The sequence below is a fragment of the Nicotiana tabacum genome, chromosome 10 (assembly GCF_000715075.1).
Source record: "Nicotiana tabacum cultivar K326 chromosome 10, ASM71507v2, whole genome shotgun sequence".
NCBI lineage: Eukaryota > Viridiplantae > Streptophyta > Magnoliopsida > Solanales > Solanaceae > Nicotiana > Nicotiana tabacum.
Genome location: NC_134089.1, coordinates 140,739,010 through 140,757,319, shown reverse-complemented (window position 1 = coordinate 140,757,319; position 18,310 = coordinate 140,739,010). Strand labels below are relative to the sequence as shown.

Genomic DNA, 18,310 nt, shown 5'->3' with positions numbered 1-18,310 from the left:
CCGAAACCTAATCCAGATGTCTTAACCTCCTTTCAAAGAGCTCTATCACAATTGACTTTAAAGAAGTCATTCGAGGCAAAAGGGAAACTATAGCTTATCGCTAATTGCTTATACCCGCTTGTCCTGGTAGTGAGCTCCTCTCCTTACAGACAAGTGGCTTTCACACCTTGACTAAAATTTTCTATTCCCTTTCGATCGGCCGTAAAAGGAAAAGAGAATAACTGAGATAGTGTGCTATGCGCAGACTAACTTGCTGCTTGCTTTCTTTGAGGAATTTTTGAGTGAAGGGCGATGCCAGTCAATTGAGACTCTTTTTACTACTTAATACATAACAGACTTTCATCAATCATAACTCAATTCTCATCTTCTCTAGTGGGAGTTCTGATCCTGAATAACTAAATAGCGTTAGTGAGGATGCCCATGCCCAGTCCCAGTAGCTTTTCTTTCAGCTTCTTAACTGCGTGGGGCCTTTGGAGAAGCAAGTAATCCATTTCTATATCTTTCCTCAGGTATTAAGGTTCCTACCCTTCTTTTGTCACGAGCTTTTTCCATTCTCTTTCTTTTTTTAAGGATTGGAATGGAATCTTTCGCTAATGGTCTAACTAGCTCCACCCTTTTGATGGGGGAATGTACTTCATGTCCTAGCTTTCCTTTCTTTTAGGGCCATTTCCTTCGCCCTTTCTTCTTAGTCTGAGCCATATCCCTCTCGTCCTATTGTGTTAAGTTAACTGTAAAGTCTTGGAAGTTAGGGTTTTGCAATCATTCCAATCCCTCTAATCTTGGCAGTTTATTAAGCCATTCTGCTATCATTATAGTTGTTAATGAAGTGACTGCCTGGTGTTCAATCGTGTAATTGGCATCATAGCCAATGAATGTCCTCAACTCAAAGAAAGGGAATAAGAATGATTATCAGCATGTAAAAAAACCTTGGGTCATTGGATACCATTACTTTACGATCTGTCGTTGGACTCAGGGGTTTATCTCATCTGAAGCTACCATTTACTCGGTGGCACTTGAATTGGAAGTTGGTACTAAGTGAGAAAATGGCTCTAATGAAACTAACTGTATTTCAGCTCGTGCATACAAAGAATCATTCTATCCTTTCGTCCCTCGCTGCCTTAAGGCATACCTTTACTCCTAAGACCGGATTCATTCACAACAGCTTCTCCTTCCCTTGCTTCCCCGTTCTTCTCGAATATCATATATTTTTACTATAGTATAAAAGCCTTAAGTAGGGCTCCTATAGCTCTTACCATCAAATAGACTCTCTTCATTGTATTGAATAGTCTTTCTATCTCCCCTTTTCTTGGGGTTTTAGAAGGAGTTGCTATTGTTGTTTCTTTCCAGTTGCTATCCTAAGGGGGGCATCATCAATTCTTGATGCTTGAAAGCAGCTGTTCCAGATAGTTTTCTTTGAAAGCTGGGTTAGAGGGCCAAAGCCTAGTTTCCAAGTTAGCCTTCAAGCCAGAAAGTCTGCATTTCCTCTTAGTATGAGAAAGCCAGGTCGAGAGCTAGTTCTATTTATCAATCAAAGAGTTAGAAAGCTAGCTTTAAGCAGGCCAGTCTAAGTTTGACTTCGTCGCTAGGATTCTGGGGATCGGCTTCGCGAGGCCATTTCGGCCTATTCATGGCTAAGCTCTGTTGGGAGTACCTTTCTTTAACTAGGTGAAAGAGCAAATCAGACATTTCATTTCTTATTATAAGAAATTTGAGAGAGCGAATGAGATTGATCGAAAACATAATATGAATTGGATGTGTGAAGCATGCTGCCAGCTCTTTTCAACTGGTGCAACCGGTTGGGCTGGAGGTGCCCCTAGTGTCTGAAGTCCCTGCACAAACTGCTCAGGTGTGCGAGCAGCGGGAGTCTGAGTGTCTCCCCTGGCCTGAGAAGTAGTTGCAGCCCTAGTAACTAAGACCACCTAAGCCAGGCCAGTGCATACTGATAGAATCTGGGTTAGGGCCTCCTAAAGGTCTGGAATAACAATCCGCACAGTCGGTGCCAGAGATGTTCCTGCTGGAGCGTCCGTAACTAGGACCTGATCATGAACTGGGGTAGCTGGTGGATCTGCAGGTGCTTCCCTAGCTGTTGTGGGGGTTACACCCCTGCCCCTACCACAGCCTCGACCATGTCCTCGGCCTCTAGTGGCCCCAACGGGTGGTACTAGTAGTCATCCAACTTGACCGATAGCATGTGTCCTCACCATTTGTGAGAGAATAGAATAATATAAGTTTAGTACCAGAATTAATAGGTTCGCACGACAGGAATTTAAAAAATGTGAAGTTTTTCCTTAAGGTTCTGCAGCCTCCTGACGATAAGTACAGACTTCTCCGTACCGATCTGCGAGACTCTACTAAACCGGCTCATGACCGTGAAACCAATTAACCTAGGCTCTGATACCAACTTGTCACGATGCCCAAACCACCCCGGTCGTGATGGAGCCTATCATAGTATTAGGCAAGCCGATTCAATATTTACAACATCGAGTTCTTTTATAAATTCATTTTTCTAATTAGATAAGTCTCAAATCTCTCATTTATAATCTATATAAAAATCCGCTTAAACAAATACGTAAATACATCAACGCAGCCCGAATCTATTCTCACTAGTCATGAGCCACTAAGTACAACTCAACACTTTATTCTTAATACAAAACAAGTATGAAATATAAAGACTAGGATAGGAAGGAGAAAGGCAGGGTTGCGAACGTCGTGTAGCTACCTTGCTAACTCCGAAAATATACAAAAGTTGCTGAACGGTCTCACTCTGATGGTCTAGAACCTAGATCTGTACACAAGGTGCATGGAGTAACGTGAGTACGCCAACTCAGTAAGTAACCAAAGTAAATAAAGTCTGAGTGCAGTGATAAGCATTTAAAATCATATGCATACTATATCAAGATTCTCAACAGAAATATCAAAGTCAAATGTGTAGTTCGATAACCAAATGTCTCGTAAAAACTCCAGTTTCAATGAAAATCCTTTAAAGCATTTATTCAACATTTTTCAATAGAGGCTATGAAAGAAGAGTGAAAAAATAGCATCCCATAAACAAGCCCCTCGGGCAAAGTATCACTCATAAGTATAGGCCCTCGGGCAAGCCTCTCAATCACTCGTGACTTAATTCTCATCATTCAGTACTCACACTCAGCACTCCCTCTCAATAGATATCTCATAATAATAACCGCTTCAACGTGCATCCCGATCCATAATATATAGTTGACTACACTCACTAGGGATGTACAAACTCCGGAGGGGCTCCTACAGCCCAAGCACTATATCGCTGCGGCACGCAGCCCGATCCAACATATCACTGCGGCATGCAAACCGATCCATATATATATATAGGCGTCACTGAACTAGGTACTTTCTGACCAACTACCCAAACGGAAAATGGGAATGAGCAACTCCAACCAACATTTTTGAAGATGTCTGCTGCGGATGTTTCCTATAGTTTACGGGCGAGAGAAGAGAGAATCACATCAAGTCAATATCAATAGAAAGAGGTGCTTCTAACTAATTCTGTCTGAGCCTTGAATGAACTACATTCTCTTCGATTCCTTTCTGGAACCAGCCCTAGACCTCTTCTTTTGAATGTTTTTCGGAGCTACTTTTTCAGTCGCAGGTGCTGCTACAACTAATTGGTTCTTCAGTTGATTGTTGAACAAAGGAATTTAGTGCGGAATAGTAAATAAATATAAGAACATTACTGTTGACAGCTTTCAAAAGAAAAAAGGAGTGAATAGGGCTTATGGATCATCAACACACCGGCTAAGAAAAAGTACGTAAGGGATACGCCTTCCAATTCTCATATCTTAAGCACGAGAGATTTGTTCCAATTTTGCTGAATGAGATACTTCACCAAGGAAGTAGCACCTGACCTTTACCTTTAAGGTTCCGATTTTAAGGCTTTAGGTCCAACAGAGGTAAAATCCTTTGATAAGAGCTTTTGATAATATTTTAAGTTCTCGTGCCTGTCCTGGTCTCTGGTAGAGATCCGAGAATTTTAGTAGTTTCCGCGAATATTAATGATTTTACAGTGGCATAGCTCCAGACATGGGTTTCTTCCCTTCATTATATGGCTAGCCGGATGTTTAGCAATAGGGTAACATTACTTAAGTATCTCGGCACTTGGGCATAGTATAGGTTTGCCACTTAATCCACTATTAATTTACCAATGGTGGTAGTCCTTCTGGCAAGAATAATATGAATTAGATAGTCATAGACTGGGTTGATCACTAAATCCACTAGTAACGGCATGCTGGCTAGAAGCATAGGAATTTGTAAGGTTTGTTTGTATTATATGTTGCTATTACCAGTAGGGTTTTCCGCAAATGTAAGTTGTTTGACAGCTTTACGCTAATCCACACTAGCTAACTTTACACATATGAACTCCATGGTTTATTAGAGGAATTTTATTCAGGAACCTCCTATAACCATATTTTCCCCATCCCTGATGATGAAATGGATGGTTTAGCTAATTGACGTGCCACCCTCTTACCATTGAGTATCAGCATTCAATTAGAAACTTCAAAAGAAGAAATTAGTGCTTTAATATCATCAACAATGTGTCCATTGATAGGCTCAGGTCTTGTTGGACACGGCTCCCACATTGCACTGCCTGTCTCCACATCTATTCGGTAAAAGAAAGCTTCCAATGCTAGCCTCATTCCATAGTAGACAGCCTAAGCTTCGACAACTCCAGCATCAGTGGCGTGGAAATGACTCTTTGACATAGCTGAAAAGATGGTGACAATTCAGTCCCTTAGTCCGAAACCTAATCCAGATGTCTTAACCTCCTTTCAAAGAGCTCTATCACAATTGACTTTAAAGAAGTCATTCGAGGCAAAAGGAAAACTATAGCTTATCGCTAATTGCTTATACTCATTCGTCCTGGTAGTGAGCTCCTCTCCTTACAGTCAAGTGGCTTTCACTCCTTGACTAAAATTTTCTATTCCCCTTCGATCGGTCGTAAAAGGAAAAGAGAATAACTGAGATAGTGTGCTATGCGCAAACTAACTTGTTGCTTGCTTTCTTTGAGGAATTTTTGAGTGAAGGGCGATGCCAGTCAATTGAGACTCTTTTTACTACTTAATATATAGCAGACTTTCATCAATCATAACTCAATTCTCGTCTTCTCTAGTAGGAATTCTGATCCTGAATAACTAAATAGCATTAGTGAGGATGCCCATGCCCAGTCCCAGTAGCTTTTCTTTCAGCTTCTTAACTGCGTGGGGCCTTTGGAGAAGCAAGTAATCCATTTCTATATCTTTCCTCAGGTATTAAGGTTCCTACCCTTCTTTTGTCACGAGCTTTTTCCATTCTCTTTCTTTTTTTAAGGATTGGAATGGAATCTTTCGCTAATGGTCTAACTAGCTCCACCCTTTTGATTGGGGAATGTACTTCATGTCCTAGCTTTCCTTTCTTTTAGGACCATTTCCTTCGCCCTTTCTTCTTAGTCTGAGCCATATCCCTCTCGTCCTATTGTGTTAAGTTAACTGTAAAGTCTTGGAAGTTAGGGTTTTGCAATCATTCCAATCCCTCTAATCTTGGTAGTTTATTAAGCCATTCTGCTATCATTCTAGTTGTTAATGAAGTGACTGCCTAGTGTTCAATCGTGTAATTGTCATCGTAGCCAATGAATGTCCTCAACTCGAAGAAAGGGAATAAGAATGATTATCAGCATGTAAAAAAACCTTGGGTCATTGGATACCATTACTTTACGATCTGTCGTTGGACTCAGGGGTTTATCTCATCTGAAGCTACCGTTTACTCGGTGGCACTTGAATTGGAAGTTGGTAACTAAGTGAGAAAATGGCTCTAATGAAACTAACTGTATTTTAGCTCGCGCATACAAAGAATCATTCTATCCTTTCGTCCCTCGCTGCCTTAAGGCACACCTTTACTCCCAAGACCGGATTCATTCACAACAGCTTCTCCTTCCCTTGCTTCCCCGTTCTTCTCGAATATCATATATTTTTACTATACTATAAAAGCCTTAAGTAGGGCTCCTATAGCTCTTACCATCAAATAGACTCTCTTCATTGTATTGAATAGTCTTTCTATCTCCCCTTTCCTTGGGGTTTTAGAAGGAGTTGCTATTGTTGTTTCTTTCCAGTTGCTATCCTAAGGGGGCATCATCAATTCTTGATGCTTGAAAGCAGCTGTTCCAGACAATTTTCTTTGAAAGCTGGGTTAGAGGGCCAAAGCCTGGTTTCCATGTTAGTCTTCAAGCCAGAAAGTCTGCATTTCCTCTTAGTATGAGAAAGCCAGGTCGAGAGTTAGTTCTATTTATCAATCAAAGAGTTAGAACGCTAGCTTTAAGCAGGCCAGTCTAAGTTTGACTTTGTTGCTGGGATTCTGGGGATCGGCTTCGCGAGGCTATTTCGGCCTATTCATGGCTAAGCTCTGTTGGGTGTACCTTTCTTTAACTAGGTGAAAGAGCAAATCAGACATTTCATTTCTTATTATAAGAAATTTGAGAGAGCGAATGAGATTGATCGAAAACATAATCTGAATTGGATGTGTGAAGCATGCCGCCAGCTTTCATCCTGAGCCTGGATCAAAATCTTCATGCAAGGAATAGAATACGCTCTTTTCTTTGAAGGACGTTAATCAATAGTTCAGCGAGCCTCGCTTCTTTTCTTTGTGTTTTTATTTTATTTTATTAGACTATATGAGTATTCTTAAACGAGTGGAACGATCTAAAGAATAGCCTTCGGGAGATAGCTATGAATTTCTCTTAATTGACTTTTCCTTTCAAGCTTCAGTGTGAAAGTGAACGTAGAATGTAAGAGAAATTCAAATGTTATAACTCCAGTACGTCAGGAACCATCCGAAAAAGAAAGACTATCCTAGAATAAATTGTATAACTTGGATAAAGTATTCCCCTTGGGTCCCGTTCTCAATGAGACTCGTACATAGGGAATTAAGATAGGGAATACTTTCCTCTATAAAAAGGATCTGCTGAGCAATAGGTTCTATAGGAGGCAGCTCAAAGTCCAAACCTAGAGTAGTTTCTTTATAAACCCGTACAAGCATTTCTACTTTGGATATGATTCTTTCTTTTAGCGTATCTATAGTTAATTGATTGAGCTTATTCCCATATTAATGGAATTTATATTTCCGGCTTGTCTAGCCCTAAAAGCCACAAGAAGGGTGATAGACAGGGTTAACCCTAGAGATGTTATATATTCTGAAATTAGCAAGTTCATTGCTTTGATTCATTTTTTTTCTTTTTCCGCTCCCCCGGGAAAAGACTTGTCGGAAATCGCCGATGGTTGGTCCGGAAAGACATGGGATTTTTTGGGCGTAAAAGTTCTTCTTAAGTCATCTATCAGGTGGGCACATCTACTACTGGAATGGCATGATAGCAATACCATAACAGATATACTTACTGACAAGAGAGAGCGAGACTGACCTACCCAAGAGAGAGAACGCAAGAGTGACTCCCCCCTATCACTTAAAAGTCGGAAGAAAAAAATTTCCCACGGCCTTATTTACCAAGCTCGGGACTAGAGGAGCATTTTTGGAATTTGTGGTATCGCTTGTAATGTAATAAGGATGAAGTCTCATTCATATAGTAATGTCTCTAGCATGCACCCTATTTGAGACTAAGGCAGGTTTGGAACCCTGTCCTATCAACTTTATCAAATCCCTAGCTCTCTTCCTTAGTGAAACTGCCTTATTCCTACTATGGGAATATCTATCTTTTTTTTCTTTCATATCTATAGTTTAGGATATAAAAGCAAACGGTCTCGTATATGAAGAAAGAGATTGTTGATGTTAGTATACTAATCTATTCATTGGTAGGGCATTTCTTCCTGTGACCGCCTTTCCTACCAAAAAGCTAACCTAACAAAATCCGGGTTTTTTCTAGACTAGACCTTCGGGATTTTTTTAGGGTTCATACATGCATTGATCCAGTCGAAGAACCTTCTCTAGAGCGACTACTTCGCCTAGACTATCTTCCTGCCCACCCCCGGTTCTCTATGCTCGATTCCACAATCAATCCCAGATCCATCTATTTGAGGGAGGTCCAATTCAGCGCTCTTCTAATTTCTTAGAAAGGTTCAAGAACCCCTTTTACATCTAGGGCTCATCGAAGCCCTATTCTGTGTATATTCAGGAACAGGGCTATTAAATGGTCGGGTAGTTCACTCACTCCCAGTGCCTACCATTTCTATATACTTTTGAAAATAGAGAGGTAGTATTTTGAGGGTAGTATTTTATCATGGTGTCAGATCCTAAGTTTTTATGGATTCCTTCTTTGTTACCAGGGTCGACCCCTAAGCCATAATGTCTCAAAACGAGGAGGCCATAGAGAAACCTTTTTTTATTCCTTTGTTTCGAACTTCGTAAAGAACTCCATTCTATCTCTCCCTCGTTACGAACCAAAAATTGGGGTTGCACCCCAGTTATACACTCCCTTCGTTCTACGAACCCTTGTTGATTCTGAACTTTGTTCATGAAGGAACCGGACTTAGGGCCAACCCTTTTTTATGTGCCGCTTTACCCTAAAAGGAAAATGAGCTTTGCTCCTCTGGGTGCTAGGAGCTCCCGTGGTTCGCGAGAAGGAAAAAGTATGTTGCATCTGGCACGAGATGATAAGGATAGAGCTTCGTCTATCGATGAACAGCGGATTGACGAAGCTCATGGCATTGCTTTGTTTTTCTCTCCTTTCCTATCAGCGAGTTCTAACCCTTTTGTTTGAAATTTCTTCGTTTGTACTGAACCGCTTGCAGAATCAAATCCTGTTCCACAATGTCCTATATCAGCTATACATCCTCCTTTCATTTATGTAGGAGACGTCGCCAGTTCTATGGGCTTTGGCTTATGTAGATCAAAAATGATGAATGGGATTATGGCACTCCACTCGCCGCCAATGTGGAAGGATGCTGTCGAAAAGAATGGAACACTATTTTGCTCTATTGGATGCGTCGCATCCCGTATAACAAGCGAGCTCTTTAAACTCAAATTCAAACATGTGGGTGCAAAATGTTATCCTGCTTTATTATTACATAGCAATAGAAGCCTGCTTATGCTGCTTCGGCGGTGCTTTTTTGCCTTCTCTTCGCTCTGGAAAGGAGCGCTAGTGGACACGGGGAGGGAGCAGGTGAAGCGTGTCGTTTGTAATGGAAAGAAAGATACCACTACTTCACCTCTTTGTTGGACCGCCGGCGCGAACACAGTGGTCTCTGACCAGGACCAAGAACCAATTCGAATTTGGATCTTGCCATGTCGGTAGTTTTTAACCATAGGCATTTTGCCAAGAAGTTGGTGGGCTTATCATGAATTAGGTTGGGGTGGCTGGTGGTTTCGGGATCCCGTGGAAAATGCTTCTTTTATGCCTCGGGTATTAGCCACAGCTCGTATTCATTCAGTAATTCTACCTCTTCTTCATTCTTGGACCTCGTTTCTTAATATTATTACTTTTCCATGCTATGTCTCAGGAACCTTTTCAATACGGTCCGGATTGCTAGCTCCCGTTCATAGTTTTGCTACAGATGATACACGAGGAATATTTTTATGGCGGTTCTTCCTTCTAATGACCGACATATCTATGATTCTTTTCTCCCAGATGAAGCAGCAGGCATCGGTCCGTAGAACCTATAAAAAGGAGATGGTTGTGGCGCAAAGTACTTTGCATTCAGCCATGCCACAGTGACCCCGAAGCGATCTTCTTCTAGTTGCAGGATGAAATCTGACAGCCAATTGCTGGTTCTGAATAACCAACCCAATAATAAGCTCAATTCTTCCATAACATAAGGGGGAGGGCGACCATAAGCTCACCAATTAGGATGCGTGACTGACGCATCTTTTTTTCAAATGATCTGGGCATTTTCCTCTGGGCTAGGAGGGCTTCCACTAGGGAAGGGCACCTGCTCTCCAATTTCTATTCTTTGTTATTTGTATCGAACTTATCTGTTCCAAACGCGAGAGTCATTCTTTCAATTTAGTAGAGTGAGAATCCCCCTTTTAAGAGTATACCGGGGCCATACTTCTAAGAAAAAAGAAAAGTAGGGCAATAGTTGACTCTTCACACTTACCTCATCTCAACTTTCATTGAAAACCTCGTCAATAAGATGATCAAAAACCGTTCAGTTCTCCCTTCCTCTCCTCTCTTTAAACTGAGAAAGAAGAAAGAAGGATCGAGTCTTGCAGATCTACTGCTTCAAATTTATCGAGCTGGGTGTTGCTTCCTTCTCCTAGTTTTGTGTGTCTTTTTCAGCGATCTCAATGTATTTCAGATTCTGCTTTCATCTGAAGATGAAGGAGACATCATTATCTCACTTGTCTTGGTTTAGTGTTTCGACCCTAAAAGCGTAGAACATACTCATTTGATGTAGGGATCGGGGAATGAGCTTCACAACAAAGAGTATAGGTGAATGGTTCGATCTTCTTGACTCTGCCCCTAAAAAAAGAGCGGGAAGACCTTTGACCTGTGCTGGGGAGGGATTGGGGTCAATTTTCTTTAGGACTTTAGTCCGTAACAAGGCTCGAAGACCTCCGGCTGGATTTGAAATGGATCAGGTAGGTCATATCGATCCATATATATATATATATATATATCGATGCGGCATGCAGCTCAATCCATATATACATATAAATATCATTGCGGCATGCAACTCGATCCATAAATATATATAATCCTCACCATCAGATCCTCGACCTCTCTCTCAGTCATTAACCTCATAGCCACTCGGGCATTTCAGTGAAAATCAGGGAACTCAGCCCAATCAGTTTTCTTATATTTGAAAGTAGAGTAAAGAAACTGAATCAATAATAAACAGGTAAAATCATTACTGAGGATATGCTTTCAAATTAAAACAGTCAAAGGAAAGTAGTAAAATACACCTAAGGGCCCAAACAGTTCGGCACAAGGCCCCAAACATGGCATTCCGCCCAAGTTAGCAGATTCATTTCTAAAACACATGGATATCATATAAAGTTTATCAGAATATGCAACTCTACAGTTGCCACAGGACGGACCAAGTCATAATCCCTACGGATGCACACTCAGACCCCCATCACCTAGCTTATGTGTCACCTCATTTATCAAAACAGTACGAAATTCAGGGGTTTCATACTCTTAGGTCTAGATTTACAATCGTTACTTACCTCAAACCGGATGAAATCCTACTCCACGATGCACTTGCCTCTCACTTGGCCTCAACTCGCCTCGAATCTATTAAAAATCAAAAACATAGCATTAATAAACGCTAAGGGAACAAAGCCCACGCAAAAATAATCAAATTACGTCAAAAATCCCAAAATTGGACAAACCCGACCCCTGGGCCCATGTCTCGGAATCCGATAAAAATCACATCAATAGAATCCTTATCTTCCTATGAGTCCATACATACCAAGAACATCAAAATCAGACCCCAAATGACCCCTCAAATCCCCAATGATAACTATCCAAACCAAGCCCTAATTCTCCAATTTTAAACCCTTAATTTCTAATAATTTCAAGACTAATCGGTAAGATAATGCCATAGAATCGAGTAATGGGTTCAAAAATTTTACCTCCAATCGTTATCCCTTGAATCCCTCTTCAAATTCTCTCAAAAAGCTCTCAACGCATCTCAAAAATGGTGGAACAAAGCTGAAATTCGCGAAGACAGGTTTATATAGTTTCTGCTTAGGCATTTTTGCACCTGCGGACAAATTATGCATCTACGGTCAGCACCTGCGGACAAATCTCCGCTTCTACAGATTTTCACTTAAAACACCTCATCCGCACCTGCGGTCAATCCACCGCACCTGCGGGCTCGTAGGTTCGCCTCAACTCCCGCTTCTGCGCTGCCCAACCGCATCTATGGTCTTTCCTTGGTTCTGCGGTCTTTGCTCCTGCGGTCCCCTAACCGCAGGTGCAGTTATGATAGAACAAGCAATTTTAGCTGCATTCTCCAACTTCCAAACATTCCGATAACCATCCTAAATCATCCCGAGGCCCCCGGGACCTCATCCAAAAATATGAACAGGTGACATACCACTATTCAAACTTATTGCAACCTTCGGAACGCTCAAAACAACATCGAAACACCATATCACCCTCGGATACAAGCCTAAGGATTCCAAAACTTCTGAATTCCGTAAACGATCAAAAAGTCTATCAAACCTCACCCGAATGACTTGAAATTTTGCACACACATCACAAATATATAGTGGACCTACTCAATTTTTCGGAATTCCATTCCGACCCCGATATCAATATTTTCACTACCAACCGGAAAACGCCCAAATTCCAATTTCTTCAATTCAAGCCTAATCTACCACAGACCTCCAAAATAAATTCCGATCACTCTCCTAAGTCCCAAATCACCCGACGAAGCTATCCGAACCATTAGAATTCACATCCGAGACCTTCTGCCCATAAGTCAACATCCGCTTGACTTTTTCAACTTAAGCTTACTAAAAGAGACTAAGTGTCTCATTCCTCTACACAACCACTCTGAACCCGAACCAAACAATCCGATACCACATAATACAACTGAACAACATATAAAGAAGCAGAAATGGGGGAAACAGAATGGTAACTAATGAAACGACCGACCGGATCGTTACACTTTAGAGTTGCTTTTTGTTTTTGTTTTTTTGTCAAGAAAAATTGAAGCTTTTGTTCATTAATTCAATTTACGGATACTGAATGGAGTTATTTTCAGATCTAAACATCCTCAAAAAATTTTTATGTTTAGTCTTTATATAATGGATATAGAAGTTTGATACGAGAAGTTATATCTCCAACGCAAGGACATGCCTTTTCATTATATGTGGTTGTTGTAAGATAATAAGAAGTATGACTTCTATCTGCTTTGAGGAGGTGTCCCACTCATGAAGGTGGGATGGTTTGATGAATTAATGGTCGCTGGACTAATTGTTGCTAGGATCTCTATTGATGCAACCCCAGTTCGTGTTTTAGTAAAAAATACATTTACTCAATTGGTTCTAGATACTGCATCAACATGCAGGTTTACTTATTGCTTTTGAAGTGAGTTAGAAGTTGACACTTATGATGCTTGCTATAATACCGGTAGTTGAATAAATGGGTATGTTCAAGTCAAATTCATGAAAGTTCAATCAAATACATGAGTTTGTTTGAGTTGCTGGTAAAATTAAAACATAGGGGTAATCAAGAATGTAAGTTTCTCTCGAATACCAACTAAATAAATAGATTACCCAAGATAGAAATCTTGCTAATAGTATCTCAGATCGTTAAATCATTATTATTTCGACGTTAATGTTATTGATTAATGTTATTTTTCATAGGTTATGTTTGAGGAAGCAGGTTTTGTTTTGAATGATGTTGCTGGGAGCATAAGAATTGTTGCGTCATTTTGTGCGAAAGAAAAGGTCATGAAAATGCGTAGAAGACAGAGGCAAGGCCTACTAAATGCAAAAAAAAGTAAGATTTCTTATTTGCAGGTAAGGTCTGGTCTATCAATTGCAGCTTGGCAAGTATTTTTCCTCTGATAATGACAACTATATTTGTGTACCAGTCAAGTTTATTGGAACCAAGTATAGCCAAGGTGGCTATGCTTCAATATTTACTATTCCGGACAAGAAATCGGGAAATTCAAGTGATGATTCTCGTATTACATAGGACACTCTGATGGGAGATTTTGTGAGCTACAATATGCAATCTTCAGGTATCCATGAAGGCCACATATTTAAATTTGTGGAGTCTTTTGCGTGATCATTCACTGTGGAGGGTGAATTGACAATTTGATTTTGTTGATTTGATATCTTCTTTCTCTTGAAAAAATAATTATAAAGATTTTTACTATTGGGTAATTTATTGGTGAAGTATGAATGGTATGCAAATCTATGAATTTTGGAGAACATATAATTTAAGAGATGTTTGAATACGGTTCTTAATTAGAGACATGAATTCAATTTTACATTGTCAAATGACAAGCACCATTTTGCAATAAAAATTTGCAATCAAGGTTGAACGCTACGACATTTGAAGTATCTTATCTTTTATTTTTTCTAAATATTTATGGGCAGGAAGCATCATGGAAGCTCCAGTACAAGAATTGAAAGAAGATTTGGATAGTCATACCATTTAATAGTATTTTGTGGATCTTACGGAAAGAGAGAGATCTACACATGTCTGAAGCCACAATTGATGTTATTAAATTAGATTATTCTGTTTTAGTTCAAAATCATATGAACATTATTTATCTTTGACGATGTATGCTGTTATGTTGTGATTTTGTCTAAATCTAATTTGATGAAATTTAAATCTCTGCAAATTCATAATAAAAAGGTTTATAACAATAATTTCAACTTTCACAATATTGGGACGGCCTATTCCCACCTAGTATGTATATATATTCTCTCTCTCATTATGTATATTCATTCTATCTTTAGTAGTTTTGTTCATTAGCTTCTTTATCTTTGTTTTGCGCATTAGCTTCTTTTTATGTTTTAGTAGTGTATTAGCTCTTATTTTGTTTAGTAGCTTCTTTTTATGTTTTAGTAGATATAAGACTTTAGTTTTCTTAATACCACGGTTCTTTCCAAAAGCAATCGTTCTGTAAACCGGGTGACTCGTCCCAATGCTAGATGTCGTCACAACTGATAAGTAGGGATTTGGACCGCTTATTTGCTCTCTTTTACTTGCGTTTTAGCTCAAAAATGCTTAAAGGTATTCTCGAAAATTAATAAAATGTGCTTGCTTGCAGGAGTGTTGCAATATGAGCCAATGAAATCAAAATCAACTCATAAAGGAGTCAAAATTGGACAAGGACAAAAACAAGGCAGAAAAGGCCCACAGTGCAGGCCGCAAAAATATTGTACGGCCGCAGAAGAATAGTTTCAGAGAGTGGTTTTAGGCAAACTGAAGATATGCAGACCGCACAAAATTGTGCGGTCACAGGATGTCAAGTGCGGCCGCACTCACAATTATGCGGTCCATAGAAGAGAAGAATCAGGGAGCTGGGTTCAAGTCCCAAGTCAAGGAGTGCGGACGACATCATTTTTGTGCGGCCGCATAATCAAGAGCACGGCCGCACTCAGAATTGTATGGTCCACAGAAGTCCTGCAAATCTAGAGCTCGAGTTCAAGGAGTATGGACCACACTATAATTGTGCCGCCGCAGAAGCAAGAGTGCGGCCGCACTCAGAAATGTATGGTTCGCACAATCTCTGCAGGGGCATTTTTGTCAGATATTTTCATCTTAATATAAATAGAACTTTTTGTCATTTTTAGGTTAAGTTTAGTTTTGGGAAGATCACATGAGTCGTTTTCTTTACTGTTTTGAATAATTTTTTACTAGATTAACTTCTAAATTTTAGATTTTCTTTCTCTAATCAATTATTATGCATTCTATCTTAATTTCTTCATTTTTAATGAATAGCTAAATTTCTAGCTAGGGTTGTGGCCAACCCTAGTATGGGTAATTAATGGGTGTTTGATTTAGGGCTTGTTTGAGATTGGGTTAGTGATATTTAGCCATGTTCATGCTTGAATTCAAGAATTAATGGTTGCAAATATTGATTCATCCCTATTTCACTTAGTCTCTACTTAAGTAAGAGAGACTAAGTCTATAAAAACTTGGCTAGCAAGAAATTTAGGTGAATTCAAGATATTAATAGCCCCAATTAAAGGGTCTAATCTAGAGATAGTAAAACCCGACTTGAGCATATATCACTTATTTTGTGCAATACCCATTTGGACTTGAAAAAGTCAAATTGGAAAAAATCACTCAAACTACCGAGAGGTATAGAGTGGGTAATTGCATGTGATTTCTATATTATGACCCCGACTAATCAAACTTGCCCTAGAGTTTACAACCCGTTAACCACCTAGGTGAAAGTCGTGACCCTAGATCTCTTATTATTTGAAAAACAACCAAAACTAGAAATATTGTCTCCTAGTTTAATATTTGCAATTAATAGCTTAAAGTAGAAGTAAAATCAACAAACAAGAATGTGGAAGTGTAATTTGAGGCAAATCATACAACTGCACTAAATATATACCTAATCCCAATTCTAACTCCCTAAAGGATAGACCTCGACTCGCGTTGGTCTTATTATTGCTTCGACCGCCTCACTACCTATATTTGTGGTGTGAGATTGGGCGGCATCAACAACCTTCTTATGGGAATGAGTATGTTTTGTGTTTAGTAATAATAGTAGTAATAATGAATAAAAAGACCTAAATAAGTTATGCTCGAAGTGTCAACCATGCTTCAATTGGCACTTACACACTTAACTACGTGCTTATGGTTAGAGATAAGGTTTCCAAAAGAAATAGTTCTAGTTGGTGACTTTGTGACTCTTGTATTGACTTTAGTAAATATCGAGTGATTTAAGTGGACCATAGTGATATTTAAATTTTAATGTGGTCGTTGTGGTCCCTTGACTCTATCCTCTTTTACAATATAGTTGCGTGAGGGGTGAGATAAATTGTAGTTAGTCCAAGTATTCATACGAAGGATCCAGAACTTACCCCGAATGTGTCTCAAAGCGAAATCCTAAGTTTTGCTGGGTTTGAAAAGTGAATGTAGGATCTCCTTGGCCCGTTTGAGTTTTTCTATTTCCAACCAATGTCGCTATCCCTAGTCAACCTCTTTGAGCCTCTAGCCTTTCTCATTTGATAACAATGTTACAAGCCTTTACACATTTTGTCGTGACCCTCTCTTGGCACCTGAGCTTTCCTTAATATTTTTATGATACAAATGAGTTAAAATATAAGTTTGGGGAAGAGATGAGGAAGTTGAAAAGGGTATCAAGGCACAAAAAAATGATCTTTATGAGAAGAGAAGGCAAGAAAAGAAAAGAACAAAAAAATGCAAAAAATGAATAAGTGGAAAGGTTGAACGGATTCAAAAAGAGGTAATGATCCCAAACATGGAGAAATCGAAAAGGGAGAAAAAGAATGTAATGATCCAGAAAGAGTGACGCTAAGTCTCTCTAGTCCCCAATGAAAAGAAAGTACCTCTAAGAATTGGCAAAGTGTGAGCCGAGATATGAAAGATGGAATGCTTAAGGAAAGGTGTAACCACTTACTCATACAGTATCCTACCCTAACCCAAAAGACTTAATTACATCCCGAAAGAAGTCCTACTGGATTTTAAACCGAGTGAGCTTACATTAGTGGGCATCTACATGAGGGGCAAGCCTATGGTACTTGAAACCGTACTTGTGACATTTTCTTGAGAAAGATGAGTGAACCTTTCAGAAATATTTGGATTGAGTGCTAAATTTCTTAAGTAAGCTTGGAAAATGTAATGTAGAGGAGGAAGAGTTTGGAGCCCACCATGGCTTGCATGACAAAACAAGAGTCTTTGATGAGTAAAGTCAATTCTTAAAGCTCAAATGTCACAATAGAACTATATGTATATGAATGTTTGACTTGTCACCTTGTTGATAATGCATGAGTAGTGTGGGTAATTGTTGGTCACAACTGATGTGTGAATGACTCACCTTTGACTCGCTGAAATGATCTTTAACTTTAGGAGGTATGAACTAATTTATTTGCTTGAGGACAAGCAAAGACGTAAGTTTGGGGAAGTTGATAAGTGGGAATTTTGTCTGCTTATTAACAACTTTTTCTTTTGTTTTAGTCCGAAAGTATTGAATTGTATTCCTGAAACTAATGAAATTGTGCAAATTACAGGAATGCTGGAAGTTTGGTGTCCCATGATGAAATCCAACTCGAAAAAGGAGTGTTCTGGAACACAAGGCAATAAAGGGCGCAGAAGCAAAGATGTGCGGTCCATAGAAGAAATCCTAAAGCTGCAAAAGAAATTGCGAACCACAAAAATTTCATCTGAGGCCGCAACCCAAGCTAAAGAGCCCATCAGGAGTTTCAGCAATGTGTGGACCGCACATGAATTATGCGGTCGCATAACTGGTTATTTTCAAGTTTAGAGAATGTGTATAAGTCCAAATCTTGAAGCATATGTGAACTGCGGACCGCACAAGAATTGTGCGGCCGCAGAAGTTGCCTCGCGGCCATAATCCAGAAATATTAAGCCGTAGAACTCATCTTCCTACTTGCTGAAGAAATCTGCGGAACGCACATGGAATTGTGCGGCCGAAAAACCTTTCGAGGGGCATTTTTGTTTGCAATGTTTAGCCCAGTATAAATAGACGAGTTCCACAAATTTAGGTCAAGTTTGAAAATCCAAAGCTATTGTAGCTGTTTCTTTTTACTATTTTAGGAGGTTTTAGTTTATTTGAGTATTTTAACATTAGATTTCAACATTTTAATCTTCCATTATGAATTTTAATTAGATTTTCTTCTTTATTTTCTGCAATTTCTATTATGAGTAGCTAGATTTTTACTAGGGTTTGTG

At 39.5% G+C, this 18,310-nt stretch overlaps 1 pseudogene; it reads left to right on the top strand.

The window, feature by feature from the left end:
- The window catches only part of LOC142165422 (putative cytochrome c biosynthesis protein), a 49,134-nt pseudogene extending 35,531 nt beyond the window's left edge, over window positions 1-13,603 (top strand).
- The last annotated feature ends 4,707 nt before the right edge of the window (window positions 13,604-18,310 follow it).